The sequence below is a fragment of the Acromyrmex echinatior genome, chromosome 10 (genome assembly GCF_024713525.1).
Source record: "Acromyrmex echinatior isolate Ae372 chromosome 10, ASM2471352v2, whole genome shotgun sequence".
NCBI classification, from domain to species: domain Eukaryota; kingdom Metazoa; phylum Arthropoda; class Insecta; order Hymenoptera; family Formicidae; genus Acromyrmex; species Acromyrmex echinatior.
Genome location: NC_141861.1, coordinates 12397462 through 12414653, shown reverse-complemented (window position 1 = coordinate 12414653; position 17192 = coordinate 12397462). Strand labels below are relative to the sequence as shown.

Here is a 17192-nt window from a genome sequence, read left to right as displayed (position 1 = left end):
GAGAAAGCGCGGGAAATCCCGACGCTATCGATGTTTACCGATATGATGATACATGCCGCCATGTGATGTACTATAACGCGGATTTTTATCTAAGAGATCGGTGACACATCATCGATGTGCCGGCTGCTAAACAAAGCGTCATCAATGAAGGGTAGATGATGATATCACAGTGCGTTCTCATAGTTCTTTCTTTCAAGAGCTCCTTTCAGAAACATAAATATTTATCTACGAAGAACCGCGAGATCGATGACACATCACGACGCGTTAAGAGAGAGACGCCGATAACAATATTTTTTCTAAGAAGAGATCGATGACACATCGTCGATACTGCGACTCAAGAGAAGATAGACAAAGGGACAAAGAAGTTCGAAATGGAATATATAATAGGTCATAAGCATCTTAGTTGGCGCCTTTAAAGATTATCGAATCGATCGCAATAAGTATAATGCGAAAAGTAGCTGACCATCGTGCGAACATTGAGGCTGGTGTAAATGCAAACACGTAATTTGAAGCAATGAAAATAGAATTTGAGGACGATGTAGAGTACGAGAATATTGGAAACATTGAGGACATGGATGTCGAATTCGAAAATATCGAAAACATTAAGGATATGGACGATGTCGAAGAATATCAAAAACGCGAATATTAGAGACGAAATGTTCGAAGTGTTTGATGAAATGGAAATAGATTTTGAGAATATAATGGACCAAAAGTCGTCCGACGAAGAAATGCTACCCGACGATAGTGGATGTGCTAGTGATATGAGTATGAAATGGATCGTATAGAAAAATTTGTGTCATCTCCAGAAATTCGTATGTTGAACACTCGTACTAAGCACTATGTAATCCACAATTATTATACAACGGGTAATGCTTTAACCGTATGCATGATGCACATCATGCATGACATCGTCGTATAGCTGACATTAATGATGGAGGAATATATCACGTCAGAAAATATGAGATCGGTTCTTTCGGTAGACTAGACGGCAGGTCGTGCACGAATTGCAGAGTCCCTTTGTACATTATATTCTCGTGCAGCATGTGCCCACTCTGCACACATTAAAAAAAATGAATGCGAAAAAAGTGCTTGAGACTATGACCCGCGGAGGAGAAACAAAGATGCACGAATATCGCCGGTGAAGTTCCTACGCGATCGAGAAATAGGTACACGTGGTTCGAAACAGGGAGTCATCATCAATGACGATAACGATGATGAAAAGGAATATTGATTTGGACGAAACGGTGCAGATTGACTTCAAAGAGAGATTTTGGTAAAAGCTTTCGGTTTAATAAAAGGACAATGTTATCATTCAATGAAAAGTGAAGAAAAGATTCAATATAGCTGCAGACGTATTAAGATTCTCGCGGATGGTGAAAAGTGTGTTGAAGTGATGATAACGGACAAGTTAGTGATACCATATGACCGCGAGGAGAATCCGCTAAAAAAGTGTTTCGTAACCTATGCGATAAGTATATGCGTAATCAATTATGCTATCTCTGTAAAGAGTGCACTTTAGTAGACGAACATAATACCAAGGATAAAACACTACGACATTCTAGATGTAAAGCGGTGCTGCAATGTGTATGCACGAGTCACGTGTAAGTGCTCCGTGTGATCTAAAGACTGTAAAAAAGACATGGAAAACCACAAGTGAGTGGAACTGAGGCAAACTGTTGGAATAGTGCTAGGTAGCTAATCTGGTGGAGTGTTTCGCGTGCCTGCAACGATGCGACGAGTGCATCGAGCAGCTCGAAGAACTTTATCGTGCCAAGCGTCCGCGCCTCGCCATTGGACACAAATAATCCGCGGATGCAAAGTTACAATTGGAGCGACATTTCGTGCATATTGGTGACGAGTACGCGAGTGGCAACGAACGATCTCTGGCGAGAGATCGACACCGCATACGAGAGTCGCATATTGACAGGTGATAAACTCTAATCACATCGAGCCGCGATGATTTTTAGAAGACGCTGGAAATGTAATTCTGAGCGAATGTGAGACGCTGTAGAAAGACACGGTAGTGTAAAAATGAACACCGCGTTCAATGGCGAGTTCGCGACAAAGAATAAACGCATAATAAGATGCTAATAAGAGCATAATTACAAAGAATAACGAGATACATCGTTGCACCGCTCGAGTATGAGCGATGTCGTCGAGCCTATCCTAGTATCACTCGAAGAATTCCAGGAACGTGACAACGGGTGAGCATTGTCGCGAATCCTCAACTATTAATGTGAACAAACTAAATCCCCTGCGTGCGGGGTCACATCGAAGGAAATAATGACGAAACGAGCGGTGATTATTTGTTCGACGGATAATGCGTGTTTCATGTGGTCGGTGGTCGCCGCTCTGCACTCCACAGAAAGACATGTAGATCGGGAATCATATCCGCATTACACCGCAGTGTTAAATCTCGCGGGTAACGAATTTCCAATGACTTTAAAAGACATTCCGAAATTCGAACGGTTGAACGCGGTGTCGAAAATGGACAGATCCTTCCTTTGCTCACCGATAACAAGAAGGAGAAGCATGCCAACGTGTTGTACATGCAATCCATGTAACGATAGCCTCGGCCATTTTGCGTGGATCAAGAACTTGTCGCGTCTTGTGAGATCGCAAATTATTAGGAACAAGAACAAGAAGTTTTTCTGCGACCGGTAAGTATAATAAAAGTAGCCACTAAAATACAGTAAAAAGAAATAGCGAAAAATGATTTCTCTATTATTTACAGTTGCCTCCATTACTTTAGCTCATGTGAAAAATTGCAGTCGCACGAAGTGCCAGAAGATCAACAACTGCGCCATCCGACTGCTGAGCGAGGACGACAGGTGACTCGAATTCGGCAATTATAACAACCGGGAATGAGTGCTGTTCATCGTCTATGCCATCCTAGGAGTGCGTCTTAAGCAAGACGGAGTCCAACAGGGAAGACCCGTCGTCATACGCGTATCAACATACTATGCGTTTAGCATACTACGATGACGCGTTATCGTCGTATCACTTCTGTCGCGATGAAGAATGTATAGCGTGATTCACGCGGCAACTCAACGATTTGGCGCATCGCATGAAAAATATCATATCCACTAACGTGCCCTGGAAACGTTGTCGAAAGAACAATGCTATATCGTAGCGCGTTGTCACATCTGAGAAAAACCGCCGAAACGCGAGTCCGCGATCATTATCATCTCACCGTAGATATCGCGGTCCAACGCTTTCGAATTGTAACTTAAATTATAAAAATTCGTTTTATATTTCAATCATATTTCACAATTTATCGGGTTATGTTGCGCATTTTATAATTAAGGAAATTGCTACCGCGTACGATAGACATGTACCGATAACCAAAGAAAAATATATTTCGTTTATTAAACATGTCGACTCCAAAAACAAAAATGAAAAGAATTTTCAGAAAAATTGTGTAAAATTAAGGTTCATTGATTCTTTCAAATTTTTAAATGCAAGCCTCAATAAATTGGTATCGTATCTCGACAAAGATAAATTAGAAATTGTACGTTCCGAATTTCTAACATTATCAGACGAAGAATTTGAATTACTCACACGAAAAGATGAGATGTCTTTCCATACGAGTACATTGACTGCGTCAAAAAATTGGACACGCGCTTACCATCACGCGAATTATTTTTCAGTTCATTGAGAGGCGAATATCCGAGAGCGATTATGCTCACGCCGCAAACGTCTAGAAGCGATTCTCCATACGTTTCGCGAAAAAATTTTATATAAACTAATGACGCGGTATTTGGTAAGACTATGGAGAATGTGCGCAATCACGTCGATGTAAAATGACAAAATGTGTAATGACAAAATGGAACGGACGGTACGGCGCGGAGGCAATGACCGCGAATTTCCACAGCCGCAGCGTCTTTGCGGAAAATTTAATCACCGTCGAAATGCACAAACTCGAGGTGAAGTTCGACAAGCCGATTTACGTGGGTATGTGCATACTCGACATATCGAAAATCTTGTACGAATTTCATCACGAGTGCATGTCATCGATATATCAAGACAAATATAAGATCATGTACACCGACAGTCTCATTTACCATATAGAATGCGACGATGTTTACGAGACTATGAAACGCGATATCGCTAGATTTGACACGAGCGATTATCCGGCGGACAACGGTGTACGGTATGTCTTTCGCGAACAAAAAAGTACCCGGCCTGATAAAGGACGAGAATAACGGTGCGATAATGACCGAATTCGTTGCACTCAGAAGATGTACGTGGTGAAAGTGGATGGCAAGAAGGACGTAAAGAATAAAAAGGCGTAAAGAATACGTTGTAGCGCAAACAATAACAATAACAATAATTTCAACGACGCGGTGTTTGAACGAAGAGATCGAAATGACTCGCCGTAAATCGTGTATACGATCTAAATTACACGAGGTGTACACGATATCCGAAAATCGCTCTGAGTCCATACGACGACAAACGATACATCGTACCGAACTCGACGGAGACGTTACTGTGAGGGCATTGACGGATACCTATGTAATATATGTATTATATATATTATATGTAATATAATATATTGCTATTATGTATTACTATTATAATTTACACTTTTTTTACATTTATACAAGTATTATTAGTATGTTTTATATAATAGCATTTATTATATATTATAATAATCGTACTTTCATATAATACATATCGTATGTTTTTTACATTTATATAAGTATTATGTATTATTACCGATGTACATATGTATTCTACTCCATCCATAGTTGTTACAAATAATTATGTATTTTGTATACTCCAAAACGAAGATGATGAATGGGGACTAATTAAAAAAATATACGTTTATATACTTATATTGATGTATATTTTTATATGTACAAAAATACACGAATCAAAATTTTATCAAATGACATTGTTTTTGTGTATCCATGAATTTGTGTATCCACGAATCCCAATCGCTTAACGTACACCTTGTCTCCTTTCCGGCGCAGTACACTTTCTCCGCGAGATACATGTCCGGATGAGTAGTGCAATACTACTCGTGCTCGTAGAATACATCAACGACGAATTTTCCGCGATAGTCCTCGAATAGATTATCGGGATTGGTACGCTGCACCTTAACGATCGTAAGCACCTCGGTGGTCCAATTTGGCGTGTAACCCTTCTCAAAAATCGTCTTGCTCACATGCCAATAATGTGATGCTTTCGCGCATTGTAATCTGATACGAGACTCGACAGCTCGTCGATCCACTTGTAATTGCCGTTGAGTATAAACATTCCACATGTTGTTTTTGAGCGTGCGATTGAATCGCTCTACCACTGACGCTTTCAACGTCGAATACGTGGAATAGTGATTAACGTCGTGTCTGTTCAAGATTTTCTGCACATCGGCGTTGTAAAACTCCATATCCGTTGGTAAATTTTTACATCTTCCATTCGCTCGAATTATCTCAGCAATAATATCAGCTGTCTTGCTTCCACTCTTGCTCTTGAGCGGTACAGCTCACGCGTATTTGCTCAACACATCGATGACGGTGAGTATGTAGTGGTGGCTTCTGTTGAAGTTCGAGTACGGACACATCGATATCAGCCTGCCACAGATCGTCGTATTCTCAAACTATGACGCGACTTCGCAGAAAATTTTTTCTCGGAGCATGCAATTCCTCGACAAGTCGACGTTTTTCGGAATTTTTCTTTTATAAATTTTTATAAATTTTTTACTAATTTTTCTCTTTTCGCTGGATATCTTTTTCATGATTTGACGCATAATAAAAAGGACAAAAGTATTTTTTCTCGCTAACGCCACTCGACTGACTCGTTTCGTCGATACGCGATTTAATTTATAATAAGACCGGCTTCGCGAAATTCCTCAATGATCGACAGCATCTCGTTGTTATAAACGTTGTTGCCTGCTCGGTACGAAGCGTCGAGCAATCATAGACGATCCACTAGCTTTTGGGATCGTCCCAGTGCACGTAATCGATCGCGTTGTCGTTCAATGTCATTGCATGAGGTAATCTCTTTCCAGATTTCTTCTTCTGTTTCTTGGGTATGATCGGCATCAATGGCGCGATTACGTATTTGTACTTGTATCCCCTGTTGCTTGATAATCGGCCCTGAGAATGATGCTTTTGTTTGTGCGCGTTCGTCGCCAACAGCATGTACTTGTTCATATCGTCTTCCGTGTAAAGAAGATCGTCGGGAATTTTCTTGAAAATTAACTCGTAAAGATCGGGTGTACCGGCGTATCGTACGCCGTCGATAATTATGTTGTCCGCATCATCCACGTCGAAACATTTATTGCCAAACATCAATCCATCCTTGTGTAGGTAAATGTCGTATACATAATCTATATCGCTCTTCTGTTTATCTCGCGCTCCCCTCAGGACAGCCTCGACGTACTTTTGACCCAGAGGGCCCAAGCTGGCTTGCAACGCCTCTCATCCTTCCGACGTTTGCAACCGATTTTGAACCTTTGTTGCTAGCGAATCCGTCATTTCAAAAAAACGTTCTCCAACGATTCTATCGTCGGTACGATTATCGTATGCGGAGGTTATCGGCTATACATGAACGTGCGATCAATTATCGAATTTACGCGGAATCGCGGAACGCTCTCGCTCGCTTTCTCTCCCTCTTTCTCCTCTTCCTTTTCTTCTTCCTGTCTCTTGCACTTGGGGGCAGACGTCATTATCGCGCGACTATCTCTTCATAGAACGCATGCCAGGGCTGTCAACGATCTGTCGCAGCGATTTGATAATAGGTTTAAAATGTCTGTCCAACATCATGTCCTCCTTGATTCTGTCGGTCTTCAGAGCGCAATATATTTCTTGTGGATCGACTCGCTCGTCTTCTCGATCTCCCTCGCAATTTTTCACGCTCGCGTACATCAGCCATGTTCGTCTCTGCCGAAGTATCGACAACGACTGGTCACGTTACGGTATTGCAAACTCCTTAAGTCCTTTTCGGTATCTCCCGTCTGTAAGCGTACTATCCTTATCTATTACCAAAAATCCATATTATTTTGCTAACAGTCGCGACACAACAACAAAAATTCATCGTACAACATATCGGTATTCACGTGATCGTTGTAAATGTGTTTCAAGTTGATACAATCCTGTTTGAACAGGATCAGCAGATTCGTTGTCGCGTATCAGATGTTTAGGTATCCTCGCATACATCTGACAGAGATAAAAGCAGTCAACGTTCGCGTGGCACCCCATCGAAAAGTATTTAAAAAGTATTTCTCTCACCGCACCCTGCTTGTCGCATGCCACGTCATTAAAGATAAAAATAGAATTTGGGCGCGCCTCACTCGGTGGAACGACGTCGCTATTATTGGAAAACGTAAAGTAGCCGATTTCGTCGATAGATGTAAATAAATTTTCGAGATATCGATACTTTGGCTGTTGCAGCGATTTCGAATAGACGTACATGTTCTCGAAACCTACGCCGTTTGAAGTCACGAGCAAACTTGAGAACGTTGGCTATGAGAAGTTAGTTTTACCGCAATTCGACGGGCCGCAAATGATTGCGTGTATAGTACTCGGCAACATTTCACCGTACTTGCGCTTCTCCGCGCTGCCTTCCATTCGCGATTTCGCGTCACAGTTTGTAACGCGTATTGTCAGTGGTTGCAACACAAATTTTATGCTAACACTAAAGGCTACGCGCTCTCGAACGATTATTTAAAGGCGCGCGAATCCGCGAATCGCGCAGTAACAAAATGTATCTCTCGCTGTGTCATCTTTCCGATATTCGAGACTTGAGCGCCGAGCAATTACAATATATACCGAAAGTCGTATTCTTACTACACGTACGAACACGTTTGGGACAAGCTTTTGGAACGTGAAGGCAGATTCGAACTTATCGTCACTGCGATTACAATCAGCCGTGGCAGCGAACGCATATCGACGATTCCACACCAAAGATAAAGGACTGTAGCGAATATCGGCGTCGCACGACGGTGTACTGAATCGAGCGATAAACGCGCTTCCTTTCGACTTACTGAGCTACCAATTTTGCGGTTCGGGCACTCGGCTTACGAAGCAATTAGCCAGAGATGACGCGGAGGGGGGGGGGGGGTGACGCATAAATTCACTGGACGCGGCATGTCGAGAACACGACATTATGTATTCTCGAAGCAACGATCTCACCGATAGACACACGGCGGACAAGATACTCGCCGATAAAGCACTAGGACTTGTCGTCGCGAGAGATTTGGTTCTGAGCGAGAGAGCCGCCGCAGCTGTTGTCTGGGCAGCGATGAAAGCCAAAACTAAGATCGGTGAGCACGAAACCGAAGAAGAAGACGACGAGAAAAAAGGTGACGAAAAAGCGAATACTTCCGACGACGAAACGAGGCAGTGCGTTAGTACCAATGTTGGGCGCGCTCGGATCCTTGCTCAGCGGAGCGACCAGTGTGGCAAAAGCGGTAACGACAGCAAAGCCGCGCGACATCAGCTCGAAGAGCTGCAACGTCACGATCACGATGGAACAGGGTCGCGGACTATATCTCACTCCGTACAAATATGAACGCGGACTGTATCTTGGCCTACACAAACGTGGACAGGGTAACTGCAAAGAAAAAAAAACGCCAACAAGACGATAAAAATGCCGTCTGGCGTAACTACTAATATGCAATTGAACAAGCTCGCGAGACGTATGCGCGTACCATATTTTAGAGGCGTTTTCATGCGAAACACGTTACTGAGCGGCGCGCGTCGAAATGAAAGTATCGTGAATCTGGACGATGCGACGGGGTCTAGTACTCACTAGGGATCATAGAGGAACAACCGCGTCGTGTACCTTGACAGTTTCGGTAATCTTCGGCCAAGGAACTGGCGCGATATTTTGGGAACGCTACAACGATAGAGTACAATCGCACGTCCCATCAGGCATACAATCAGAGCTTCTGCGGACAGATGTGTCTGCGGTTTCTACAAACGGTAGACGCGTATGAATTTAAAAAGCTTGACGAAGTGCTATGAAATCTTAATATGAGTCGAACACTTTTTCTGTCATGTCGTTGACGCTTACGCTGAGCGGGAAGAGCACCGTCCTCGCGGCGAACTACTTTCCCACCATAGATTTGAGTGACGGAGATTACGAGCTCGGTCCGACGATTTTTGAAACTTATAACATACCGAATGTGAACGAATCGAACAAATTTTATTTCGTCAAAGACGATGCGGAAATTATAATTCTCGAGGGTTCATACGAAGTGCGAGACATAAATGAATTTTTGAAATGCGCGATTTTACGGAAACGTTCGCACCGCGACGCGCTTGAAACTGTTGACGTAGTGCGTGGTGATTTTGCGCACAATGTTGATCAATGGATACTGAACACGCGATTGTGTATGATGAGACAATAGGCAGTTGTATTTGCGAACACATTCTCCTTACATTCAAAGTCTAATCGCACGTCCACTCTTGACCGATTCGTTCTGTCGAGAGCAATTGATGATCACGAACGGGCCATTACGTAAAAAAGTTGTAAAGATGACTCGGCTCGAGATACTCGTATCCGTAGTAGCTCTTGCAGAAACACGCGTACAAATCGTACAGAATCGCACAACTTTTTACGAGTCCCGTAGAAATTTTTGACAAATCCGACAGATCTTGCGCTTCCTGGTTGAGTGCTTATCATCATGAATTGCGATGGGAGGACGGCATGGTCCCGTATTAAGTGTATAAATAAGTTTTAAAGCGTTTTTAATGAAATTTAATATTTATTTATTTAGAAACGAAAACACACTTAATTATCAAAATAATCTCCATCATTATCTATGACCTTTAGCCATCTTTCGGGCAGCTTGCGAATTCCAGAAGCGAAGAAGGTTTCGTCTTTCGATGCGATAAAATTATCCCATTTTCGCACTTCTTCAAATGCTCGAAAGTGTACACCAGACAAGGCGTTTTGCATTCACCGGAATAAATGATAATCAGAAGGGGTTATGTCTGGGCTATACGCCGGGTGCGGCAGAACTTCCCAACCAAGAGCTAGCAACGTTTCCTTTACAGGTTACAACATAAGGCCTAGCGTTGTCATGAAGCAATTTCACAGGACGTTTTCCTTTGTCAGTAAATGGACGATTTCGTTCGATTTCTTGATTTAAACGGATCAATTGTTGACTGTAGCGATCATTGTTAACCGTTTCATTCGGATGGAGCAGTTCATAATATAGCACATCCTTCATGTCCCACCAGATGCATAGCATAACTTTGCTGCTGTGGATGTTGCGTTTTGATATAGGGTTATCCTGGATCCATATAATGTTTTCCCTTTTTAGGATTATCGTAAAAAATCCACTTTTCATCATCAGTCACGATTTTCCAAAGAAAAATTTTCTATGCTGTTTATTGTACAGATTCAAACACTTCTCAAGACGATCATTTTTGTTTTTTTCACTTAATGCATGCGGTACCCACTTTCCTTCCTTCAGAATCTTTCCCATCTGCCGTAAACAAATTGAAATATCTTGTTGAGTTACTCTAAGTTGCTGTGCAAGTTCGTTTTGTGTTTGACATGAGTTTTGATCGAGTAATGCTTGCAATTCATTGTTTGTAACCTTCTGAAGAGCACCACTACGTTCTCTATCGCTAACATCAAAATCATCCTCTTTAAATCGCCTAAAACAAAACTCACACGTACTTTTAGGTACAACATTGACTTCAAGAACAGAACTTGATTCACATGCTTTAGCAGCGCTTTTTCCTTGATGAAATTCGTATCGAATGAAGTATCGAATAAATTGCTTGTCGCTCGCCATTTTAAAACCATTTAATTTTGAGGTTAAGTTTCCAATTTTGTGAAGTCAATTATGTTTTTTAATAGTACACATTAAGCGCCACTACATATCAAAAAAGCGCGAAAATATTTGAATTTTAAGTTTAAATTATATGTTACACAAAAAACGCTTTAAAACTTATTTGTACACCAGAAAAAAATGAGATATTGGGAATGGAGAAAAGGCATCAAAGTCGTCAACTCATCATCAACCTCATCAATGCCATCGAAATATAAATCATAAAGTATAAACATTGATAAACTCGCGAACAAAGAAAATACGTAGGAAAACGCATCGCGACACGTTCGCAATTCTTGAAAAGAGGAGAGAATTACTCTCTCTTCGATTTTAGAAGTTTTACCATATACATCGCAATTTACACGGATGCAATCAGTCTTGCGATACCTGCTTGTACGAACGGTTGAAAAATGTACTTCGCTAAATCAGCAACGCATTGTACGAAACGAAGAAGGATTGCAGTAACATGTAAATTTCAACGTTCTATACACAAAAGAAATGTTTTTTTTAATATTATGTACATACACAGCATGGAGCGAGGTGCGTTTATTGAGCAGACGTTACGATCTGACGGCTACGGGCTACAAATTTTTAGAAATTGGAATCAACGTTGGCCCACCGAGTTACGTGGAAATCATCGTGGACATAAACTGTCGCTGTCTCTCAAAATGTGGAAGGGCGTCTACGAGCTGCAATGGAATATTTACAAAATGTTGCGAAATGAATACAAGGACAATTTTATAAGTGTTGGACCGCTAACCGTCAGAGTTTGCACGCTGAACGATGCTACGCTCGTACATCTTTGTCAATACGCATTACAATGACTGAAACGACGCTACAACGTATGTTTGCATTTGACGGATGTATCGATGTAACGTTAGAATGATTAGACCGACTCGTCGATACGGTCGATTTCAAGTATACACTATTCTCCAACATCGCGTCCAAAAACACTACACGCGATAGTGACATCTTTAATGGATATCAGCTTGTCGATTGCGAACTATTGGCTTTAGTTTTTAATACGTTCGAAAAAAACGATATAATAATATGTGAATACAAATTTTTTTTTGTTCATATCATTATATATATATATACGTTCTTTTTCCCATCAAACCTATTCTATGTCATATATATCCATTGTAATATAAAAAAATGAATAACAAGTATGAAAATAAACGCGAGCAATTCAGAGATTGAAATTGATCTTCTCATTTTATACCACTTATTTAGTCGCGTGATATTTGTATCACATTACATTGATGATGACCCCGCTCGAACATGTTGTGACATGTCGTATCATGTCGAATATTTGTAAAAAATCTGTGTCACGTGACACGTACACTATTTGGTAAATGTCGCATTTATTTGGTGTACAACTTTGTTTCCGCCGTTTTCCTATAGATGGCTTTAACGGTAAGTGGTAATCGAAATAAATAGATCATAGACGTCATACAATAAACTTAGGCATCTGTCAACATAACCCCATAGAAACATTAGTCGATTTGTGTCTGCATCATAAAATTATTCTCGATTGAAAATGTCAGTTTACGAGCCAAATTCTCGTCATTTGCGGAAGGTTTTAATTTTCTGCTTCAATATGAAGAAATCTGCGGCTGAGGCTCATCGAATGCTCTCAAATACTTATGGTGAGACCGCTATTAGTGAAAGAACGTGTCGTGAGTAATTTCAAGAACGGTGATTTTGACATCGAAGACCGGCATAGCAGTGAAAGAGAGAAGGTTTTCAAAGATGCAGAATGGGAGGCATTACTTCATCAAAACTCGTGTCAAAATAAAAAAAAATTGGCACGATCATTGGGAGTGACTCAACCATTTCAAAACGCCTCAAAGCCATGGGAATGATTCAGAAGCAAGGAAATTGGGTGCCGTACGAGTTGAAGCCGAGAGATGTTAAACGGCGTTTGTTTGCTTGTGAACAGCTGCTTGAAAGGCAAAGACGAAAGGGATTTCTGCATCGCATTGTGACTGGAAATGAAAAATGGGTTCATTACGATAACCTCAAGCGCGGAAAATCATGGGGAGTTCCCGGCCATGCTTCCACGTCGACGGCCAAACCGAATATTCACGGCTCCAAGGTCATGCTCTGTATTTGGGATCAGCTCGGCATAGTATATTATGAGCTATTAAAACCGACTGAAACAATCACAGGCGATCAGTATCAAACGCAATTGATACGTTTGAGCCGAACATTGAAAGACAAACGGCCGCAATATAACGAGAGACACGATAAAGTGATTTTGCATGCTCGACCCCTATTGCGAAAGTGGTCAAGACATACTTGGAAACGTTGAAATGGGAAGTCCTACCCCACCCGCCGTATTCTCTATACGTTGCTCCCTCTGACTATCACTTGTTTTGATCAATGGCACACGGCCTGACTGACCAGCACTTCCGGTCTTATGAAGAAGTAAAAAATTAGATCGATTCGTGGATCGCCTCAAAAGATGACCAGTTTTTTCGACGCGGGATTCGTACGCTGCCCGAAAGATGAAAGAAAGTAGTGGCCAGCGATGAACAATACTTTGAATCATAAATGTATAACCAGTTTTTTACAATAAAGCCTCGAATTTCGGAAAGAGAACGGCGGAAACAAAATTGTATATCTATATCAAATCGCATTAATGATATCATCATCAGAACATGTCATGACGTGTCAAATGGTTTTGGACGCGGAAAGAAAAAAAAAGGAAATTGGAGAAGACAGCAACGCATCGAGAGGAACATGGTAAGTATATGAGATAGCGTGCACAGCGGCGGCGGCAGCGGCGGTCCCCAATGATACGTGACGTCACAACATGGCGGCATGTATCATCATATCGATAAACACTGATAGCGCCGGGACTTCTCGTGCTTTCCTTCTCCCTTCCCCCGCGCCACGCGCCGCGCGTCCCTCAAGAGGACCTAGATTAGAATCCCCCTAGTATACCTATGTCTCCAGCATCCTCCGTGGCAGTAGGTATTTGTAAGTGTTTTCACCTATGTACACTACATTTGCATGACTAGAATCATGCGACATATATAATAGATTGATGATTTTGCAAGTTGTTACTAAAATGACTGACATCGAGAAGGCAGCATGGGTTAACTCCCTAAAAATTGTAGGCACTCAGAGTTTATCGCTAGAAATTATGCAAGAGAACGTAGATACGGCGTTTGTTGCTACTTTATCTGTCAATCAGATATCAAGGATTGATTTTTATATTATATTTAGCATATTAGTATTCTAAAGCGGTCAGTACAATATTTCTTGACGGCTGATAAGTATTTCTCAACTCAGGAAACATATGGTTTAGGTTTAATCAAAAATTTTTTGCCAATCTTAAAATATATCAATAAAAGCAGAGATTTCGAGATTTTTTTATCCATTTTTTCGCTCTAGATTGAAAATTTACTCTGGATGGTCCTATTTTAATGTTAAATTCATATCAGCGATTCAAAATACATAAGAATAGCTGGATCTCCACCCCCAGCACATGATACTTTTTTTTCTGTGAACCTATGACTATTTACAGATTTTAATATGTTGCTCAGCATTATTAAGATCGTTCGAAAATATGAAAAAGCAAAACTGCTAACCAATTTAATTCGTAATATTACTGCGATAATTTAGTAGAGTTAGCATTTCAAAATTGAAAGATCATTTCAGTGCGCGTTTTAAAGGACTACGTACGTAATATATAAATTCATATCATACAAGCATTTAAGATCCAGCCGTTTAAGGTATTGATTTCTATAGTTTGTGTTATTGACTAGGTGTTCTCATATTCAGTAGAATCGTACGAATGGTTACTGTTTAAAGTTCTCAAAAAGGCATCGCCCAAAAACATCCTATCAACCTTTATATCCACAGAGGCATCACGCGTTAAATATCAAATGTAAGATTGTAAAAACGATCATTCGCAAAAGATTACGAGGAAAGGGGACACGATTACCACCACCAGTAACGTATTGTCGCTAACAGTGTTCACTGATGAATCGGGACTTCTACGAGTCGGCGATAGATTAGACAACTCGAATCTACAAAGATGATGCATATCATATTACTTCCGCAATTATATCTTCACTCAACTCCCGAGAAACAGCAGTTGGGGGTTCATACTTTCAGGCGTCATAATCAATGTAGAGCAAGAACATGCCCACAATTTGCACACAGAAGCGCAGACCACTATAGCAAACGTCAGACAACAGTTATGGCTTTTATTCTTACGCTCCGCCACGTGCAAAGTGATCCATAATGTGTTTCAGGCCAAACCATATCACTCCGAAGCCATCAAGAGTTCGTTACGGGTTGTGTTACAGCACTCAGATCGTTCACACACTGTGGAGTTGACTATGCCGAGCCAATTTTAATCAGGAAGGGCAAGAGACGAAATACTCGATATTTCAAGGTGAATTTTTGTTTGTTTTGCAACAAGAGCCATTCACATAAAACTAAACAACCTAATATCCGAAGCGTGATCGCGGCATTCAAACATTTAGGGGGAGGATTCATATCGCACAGGATATCCTCTCAAATATATTCCGAGAATGGATTACTTTCGTGAGCGCCGGAACTCAGATCAAAGAATGATTTTTATTATAGTCAGGAAACAAAATCGAACATATAACAATTTTTTGCACAAACAAGCATTTCGTGGAACTTTATTCCGGCAAACACGCCCCATTTATGGGAAGCCGCCGTCAAATCAGCGAAATACCACTTTGCTCGCATTGTGGGCACATTTGACATTCGAGGAACTGCAAACTGCTCTCTGTGAAATCGAGGCGGCACTCAATTCATGGCCGACTATCCCACTAAGTACCGATCCTAACGATTTAGAATATCTTACACCAGATCATTTCTTAATTGGTGAACCACTGAACAGTTTTCTTTGCAAGGATGTGAGCGATGTAAACGAGAATCATCTAATCCGTTGCAGCAAATCGAACAAATCAAATAGCATTTTTTGCGCAGGTGGAGTACTTCCATACCTTGCAGGAATGAACAAAATGAAAGCGAAATAAAAGCATTCAGCTGCAGCCCAACTTGTTTTGATAAAACAATAGAATCTATTAGCCCCGTTACAGTGGACGCTAAGACACGTCCAGGAAATCCATCCGGGCGCGGACAATGTTGCGAACTATTACGATAAAAATCACCAAAGGCTCATTTGTGAGACCATTGTCTAAGCTCGCCATACTGCCGTTAGAATCACAGAGCTCACATCCCGGCTGTGATACAAGCGATAATTTTTTAATTATTTTTTCCTTTCTTAGCTACCCCAGATAACAAATTTCCCGCATATTGCTATAAATTTGATACAAATTGCATCGTCTGAGTTGCCGTCTTTTTTGAGGTAAGCGGCTTCCGATTTTGTTTGATATTAGGCGGCAATATATAACCCTAAACGGTTGTGCATAACAGGAAGGAAATATTTTCCCTTTTCTTTTTTGTAAGTTTTATAGGTTAGGACAATTGCATGGCAACGTGATGGAAACTAATGCTACATAAAACAAATTTGTTAGCAATTTAACAGTAATATAAAAGAAACTGTTATGGTAAAAAGGATTAACCTCTAATAATGCTTTCCTGTTTAAAAAATCGACTCAAAAGAGAACTTTAAGATATCTTTAAGAGTTCTTTAAGAAATATCTTTAAGATATTTTATAAAGAACTCTGAAAGATATCTTAAAGTGACTTATGAGTTGATTTTAGCCATTTTACTCATTTAGTTGACAGGTGTAAGTTACTATGAATAAAATTACAATGCAGAACAAAATACATATAAAGTATTAGAAGATTTCATTTATTCGGTAAACATTTCAAAAAAAATATTATTATATCTTTCATCTTAGAACCCCTTGAGACTCACTTCAAAAAATTATTTTATTAGAATACAGCTGAAAAATATTCTAATGCTATGTCTTTTATTCTATTCTATGTTGTTTTTTAAAAAGAAATTTAACTCGATACATCTCTCTGATAGCGGTATCGCATACACTCCATTTCCATTCGATTGACAAAAATGTGGACTAAATATTTTATAAATATACGAAAATAATTTCCAACAGATTGTAACAACATGGGAATAAGTTTGTTGCATCATTTCCGTTCGTTTGCGCAAACAACCATTATCCGCATAATGCCTCTAGGTTGACCTAAACAAAATTATTATTGCCCTAATGATAGTAACATGATGGCAATAGAAGAGAAACTTGTGCTAAGCACCTATTTCTTTTCTTATGTCAAGGAACGTTTTATCTGGGTATGTAAGTGTAGACATGGGAAAAAATTTGGATTTGCGATGACTCGAAAGTTCGAATTAGCGCGGCTCGGCAAATCTTTGAGTTAACACAAAACCAATGGGGAGAGGAGAAAGTTCGGAATTAAGGCAGTT

General features: G+C 40.5%; 1 protein-coding gene across 5 annotated transcripts in view; it reads left to right on the top strand.

Annotated features, from left to right (window-relative positions):
- The window catches only part of LOC105154226 (odorant receptor 22c), an 89285-nt gene that overhangs the window by 30681 nt on the left and 41412 nt on the right, over positions 1–17192 (top strand). The window contains exon 3 of one of the 5 annotated variants that reach the window (XM_087410795.1): positions 15061–15203. The exons of the other annotated variants lie outside the window; for them this stretch is intronic. The gene's annotated coding sequence lies outside the window, so the exon portion shown is untranslated. The remainder of the gene's footprint in view (positions 1–15060; positions 15204–17192) is intronic. 5 annotated transcript variants of the gene reach the window in all.